Raw genomic sequence first — 6,967 nt, 5'->3', positions numbered from 1 at the left:
AGACTATACTACGATTGATCATTTGATAATTTCTATACCGGCAAAAATCTATTTGTCAACCCCTCATTGTTGTGTTGAGTTTTGAATTATGCAGAACTTATCAGAATAAAAATACACCAAAATTTCTTAACTACACATAAATTTATTAATTTTTAACCGAAATTATTTAATGATTGCGATACGCAAACTCAGTTAGAAAACAAGCACACAAATAAGATTGAATCATGAACAAAAATACATCCAAATTAATTTTGGATCAGACAACGTCATTAATATGACAAAAATTCAACGATAACAATAATAATAACGATGATAACGATAAAGAAGATGACGATGACGATAATGATGATGACGATATAATAATAACGATGATGATGATGAAGGAGGAGGAGGAAAACGAATGAAATTAGAAAAAGAAATCAAATGAAAAAAGAGAAGAGGAGGAGAAGGTAGTGATAACGATGGTGACGACGATAATGAAAGAGAAGAAAGGAAAAAAGAGAAGAAAAAATAGCAGCTGAGATGTTAGTAAGAAGAAGAGGAGAAATAGGAAGAGGAGGAGAAGGAGAAGAAAACAGAAGAAGGAGAAGACACGTTATTAACAACTTGGTTAGATTTAATTAAGTATTTTGTTTGGATGTAGAGATTTATTCGATTTTAAATTAGTCATATTAGTCTTTTCATAACTTTTGATACTCAAGACAACAAAATTTATTGATATAGTATAGGTAACATCACAAAACATACTAATAGTCTTAATTGAATACTAAGTTTATGAAATTAAATTAAATCAATTCTAAATTAAAAAAATTTAATAGTTCAAGATTTGTTTAATTTAAAATTAATTTAATCTAATGAATAATTTAATTTTAAAAAAATTTAAAAGATCTATTTAAAAAATAAATATTTTTTTAAAATGAATTCAGAATTTGACTATTTATTCAACAACCAAATAAAATAAAACACAGCTGGAGCGGGTAATGTAATAAATGAGCGCCATGAGTAGAAGGTTACGTGCGTTGAACTATGTATGACTCTGACCACTGGTATGCTTTTGGATATATAATAAAAAATTTATGAAACAACTATAATATAGATTAATTCTTTTTATTTTTAATTTTAAATTTTAAAAAATTTAAATAATAAGAATTTTTTTTTTAATAACAGACAAAATCAATTATATATAGTATATACACACTATAAAATCTAGAAGTATATGATTTTTTAAAGAGTTTAAAATTTGAATCGCATTTTATATCTAAATCTAATTTCGTAGGCATAAAATTAAGATTTTTATTTAAATAAAAGAATTTATGATTTATATTTTTCTTTATGCTTTTGCGGATTATTAGGAATTTTTTTTTTGACAAGTCAACAAATGATGAGTATTTTCTTGTTGATGTGTATCTTTTAAAATTTAATTCAACTAGGAACTAAAACTTTTTTAAAATCTGATTTTTACATACCACATCTCCGTTATCTGTAGTTAAACTTTCCTATGTAATTGGTTAAATGTAATAACTAAAGGTTTTATTGTATTTATAAATAAGTTATTTAGTTCAAAGTAATTTTTTTGGATTAAGCATATTGATCTATGTTCTAAATTTTTTTTAGAGGCCAAACAGTTTTTTCCACGTCTTAAAAAGCGATTTTTTTTAGATGTTAAGCTCTTTAACCCACAATCTAAGAATTAAAGCAGTTAATTTTTTTAAATGCCAAGAGGTAGAATTAAATATTTTTTAATTATGTCCTTATCTCTTTTTTTAAGGTTTGATCTATTTTCTTCTCTTGTTGGCACCATTTTCATGCCTCTCAATCTCTCTTTTTTGATAAAAATCTAAAATAGTTTCTGACAATTATTTTGAAAGACAACGAGGTTTTTGATAAAAAAAAATCTAATTCGATTCCTGACAATTATTTTAAAGGGACAACGAGACCTTTGTGCAAAAATAAAAGTCAATGTTATTTTTTTAGCATAAAAACTAATCAGTCTAAAAAAAAATCAAAAACCAGATTGAGTGTTTTTTTTTTTAGAATCTCATTGTCCTTTCGAAATAATTGTCAGGACCGAATAAGGTATTTACTTTTCTTTCTCGAACCTACTCTTAACAGTTCAAGTCGAGACATGCTTTATTCCTCAATCTTATAGCAAATATTCTTCGACTCCTATAGTCGCCTGATGTTAGTTTCAAATATAGAGTCGTATATTCACCAAATGAAAATTTTGTGTGCAAAGATTTCTTCCACCAGGTTTGAAACAGCCATAGGTTCAGTAGCCATTTTATTGCATGGATAATAAATTGAGAAAGAAGAGAGTAGTAGTAGTGTAGATTAGATGTGAGGAACTAAAATGTGGTATGTGCTGAAGAATTTATAAGGCAAGTTTCTTTTTTCATGAGCTCTTTGGAATGCTACCTTGCTCCATGTTGGTCGTAGTAGCTGGACCAGCATGGTAAACAAGGATTGTCAGATGAGATTCTTCAACTACAACTATCAAAATGGGCCTTCTTGGACCATCATTTTTGTCACTACTTGCATGCAATACTCTTTCGAGATGTAAGAATCATCTCATTCAACTTCATCACAAATCCCTCCATAAATTTAGAGAGTATAGGTTTAGTTAGTGTTTGGTAGAAAGATAGAACTGAAAGACAGAGACTAAGAGAAAGAAACTGAAATAAATTTTAGTATTTTGTTTAGTGTAAATTAGTAGACAAAAATTGAAATAAGAATAAAGTTTTAATTTAATTTGTACAAAGAGTAAAATTAGAATTAATTAATTGAAATGAGAGTGTTTTAGGTATAAAATGTTATTAAAATTTCAGTTTCTGTCTCTAAAAATTTTAGTTCTCTCTGTCCCTAACTTTTTGGAAGTATTAAAATACTAAAATTTTGAAGACAAAAACAAAAATTTTAGTATTAATCTCTGAACCAACAAACATAATATTAAATCTTAGTTTTCCAGTCTTTATCTCAATACCTCAAAACCAACACTATCTTACAGTTATATAATTTCAATATCATCTCAATATTTATAATCAGTAGCGTGAAAAATTCGCATATTTAGCCAGCTCATCATCATCATTATGCCAACAAGAGTTTAATCTTTTTTTTTTTACAATGAATTTAAAATTTAATTCATTCATAAAAAAACATACTAACCAAAATTTATTTATTAAAAATAATTTAATATTTATATTAATTAATTACTAACCAAAATTGCTAAAATATACTACTCCCAATAATTTCTGAAATAATATTGATATTGACCCAAAAACTCAATCAAATATTATAACAATGTAATCAAATTTACTTTATATTTATAATCAAAATTCACAGATAATATAATCATCAAAATACGATCGAATAAAGGTATAAAAATAAAATACAATAGTAGCTAATATTTTTGTGTTAATAAAAAATTATATAAAGTACCAAAAGTTGATGCATCAGAAATATGTAAACATGAAGCAAACTAATAATATAACCACAGCAGAGAAAACAACAAAAAGACCTTCAAAAAGATAGAATCTATTTGACAAAATGACCAAACAAAGGTGATATACTCTTAGAATGGCTCTAAAGATCATATTTAATTTCAACACAATTTTTTTGGAAACATAATTAAAAGAAATAAAATTTTTTCATCCTTAAAATCTAATAATTTATTTTAGTTAAGTAAGTTTTTTTTTTTATGTTATTTTTATCAAAACGATGAAAAAAAAGGAAATAGGTCTAAAGAGCAAAGTTTGCATTGATTATTTTTCTATCCATCTTTCAAATAATTATTCCAACTCAAAAATTAGATCAAATGTACAAGTCATTTATCACTTATAAAAACCAATGACTTTTTTTTTTCTATTATTCTTGTTGAACTAATAATATTTTTTAGGTGTTTTTTCATTTTCTTTTTGGAGTAATTTTTTTCAATGTCTTAACCTTTTAGGTGCAAATGTTGTAATTTACTCTAAAAAGTTTAATTATTTTTTTGGTAAAAAATATTGGATTTTCATTACAAAAAATTTGAATTCTTCATATAAAAATTTGATTATTTTAGTACTTGATTATTTCATTAAAAAATATAAAATACAAGTAAATATATATAAATATGTAGGGACTTATTTTTAATATTCTTAGAATTTTTTTTTATAAATATAATATCACTTTGATTGAAAAGTAGCATACTTTATAAGAAATACTAATTTGGCACCTAATATATTAAGCAATACAATATTGGATTAAGGAAGTTGTATTGTCATACTAAACCGTATATAATGCTATCGTATTTTTCACTTTAACTATATTTAAAAATGTGAATATATATTAACAATACACTAAAAATTTGTATTTATTTCTATGATCATAAAAGGTGAAATATGACCACGTCAAAAATAAAAAGATAAAATATGACCATTTCAAATTTATCTACACGGTAAAAAACACAAATAAACCAATGAAGAATAGTTATTACATGAATAAGCCAAATTGAAGATTGATTCACGAATGAGCTAAAGTATACTTATATGTAATTCGAACCTATTTGGTTCGAACTCCAATTGCATATAAATCGAATCTATTTAGTTCGAACTAGACATACATAATTTGAACCTAATTGGTTCGAATTACTATGGAATAAGTGTGAATATATTACGTGCATGGGATTGTAATTGAAATGAAACAAATTTAAAATGTTGTAATTTAAAATGTTGTATAACTGAAAATTAGAATTAAATTAAAAATACACTTTATATATGCAACTTGAGGATTATTTAATTTTATTCTTAAATTTTATTTATTTAACTTTATTTAATTTTAATTTTATTTTATTAGGATTTAATTTTCTTTAATTAAATTGAAATAAGGATAAAATTAACACAAAATAAAATGTTGAAAATAAATCTAAACGAAATGAAATTTAACATTAAAAAATTAAGACAATTAAAGATATAAAATATATTTTTCTCTTACAAAATTTGTAAACCAATTATTAAAAAAAAAGTTAAAAAATATTTGATTTTAGAAACATTTTTTAACAACGCAGAAAATTAAAACTAAACAGAGACTAATATATTTAAAAAAAAAAAGCCTATTTTATTACAATAAGTGATAAGTAAAGTACAAGTTATATTAGAAATCAGAAGAGTACACTAACTATAATTTAGAGAAGTTTAGAATTGATCTTAAAGATATTTTTTATAAACTTTATATAATAAATAATTTTTTCGTATATATTACACCATTTTAAATTTGTTCCATTTCAATGAATATATAATTTATTACAAACATTTTTTAATGTCAATAAAAAATTTGATTTTTATCTTTTACGTGTATATTTCTTTAGCTCATCGCTGTTTCTAGAGATTATATAGTTAAATATTGGAATTAAATTAAAAATACACTTTATATATGCAATTTGAAGATTATTTTAATTTTATTCTTAAATTTTATTTTATTTAACTTTATTTAATTTTAATTTTATTTTATTAGGATTTAATTTTCTTTAATTAAATTGAAATAAGGATAAAATTAACACAAAATAAAATGTTGAAAATAAATCTAAACGAAATGAAATTTAACATTAAAAAATTAAGACAATTAAAGATATAAAGTATATTTTTCTCTTACAAAATTTGTAAACCAATTATTAAAAAAAAGTTAAAAAGGATTTGATTTTAGAAACATTTTTTAACAACGCAGAAAATTAAAACTAAACAGAGACTAATATATTTAAAAAAAAAAAGCCTAATTTTTTATTACAATAAGTGATAAGTAAAGTACAAATAAGATTAAAAATTAGAAGAGTACACTAACTGTAATTTAGAGAAGTTTAGAATTGGTCTTAAAGATATTTTTTATAAACTTTATATAATAAATAATTTTTCTGTATATGTTACAACATTTTAAATTTGTTTCATTTCAATTATAATTCCATGCACGTAACATATTCACACTTATTCCTTAGTAATTCGAACCAATTAGGTTCGAATTATGTGTGTCTAGTTTGAAACAAATATGTTCGATTTATATGTAATTGGAGTTCGAACCAAATAGGTTGAAATTACATATAAATATGTTTTGGCTCATTCGTGAATCAATCTTTAATTTGACTTATTCATATAATAACTATCCTCCATTGGTTTATTTGTATTTTTTACCCTTATTTACAAGATATAATTTGTAATCAATTTAGAGTCATGGACAGAAAGCTTAACATCTTTTTTAATTATATCCAATCACATTTTTTCGAAGCTTGTTTTTGGTTAAATACGTTCCTTTGGACTAGTTATAGGCTTATAGCAACAAGCAACAAGTGGAGAGATTTAAATTGCATTCTCCCTAAAGATAAATAAAAAAGAAAAAAAGATAAGGTACTTAAATTATATATTAAGTAAATTAAAGTGGAGAAATTTAAATTTGTCCACATTGAGTCAATATAATCGAAATCCTAATAGAATCAAAGCAAATTAATTACAGTAACGGCAAAAAATTATAATTAGCTATCAAAAAGAGTTTTAATTTTTAAATAATTATTCAATCTTATCTTACAAGATCATAAAAAATAATAACAACTTTTTAAATTTATTATTTAAAAAATCATTTAAATACATTTTAGTTGAATTACTTTATAAGAAGTTTTNNNNTTAAAATTAAATTGATAATTAAATCAATGAAAAAAATATAAAAAAAAAATAGAAAATAAGATAAAATGGGAAATAATATGAATGTATTATAGATTATTAAATTATAAATGGAAGTGCCACGTGTGAAAGAAGAGTGTTATTACTTATTATTAGTTAGGAGTATTAGGATTGAAAGAAAGGAAAGAGAGTGTGAGAAGAGGGTGAATGAATGAATAGAATTAGGGAAAGGACCCCACAGAGAAAGGCTTCTACTACTAATATAACAAAAACAAACAAAACAAAGACCAACAACAAAACACACGAATAACTGGGAATCTTGGGAATCT

Source organism: Arachis ipaensis, chromosome B06, assembly GCF_000816755.2.
Source record: "Arachis ipaensis cultivar K30076 chromosome B06, Araip1.1, whole genome shotgun sequence".
NCBI lineage: Eukaryota > Viridiplantae > Streptophyta > Magnoliopsida > Fabales > Fabaceae > Arachis > Arachis ipaensis.
Note: the sequence above shows the minus strand (reverse complement) of the source record.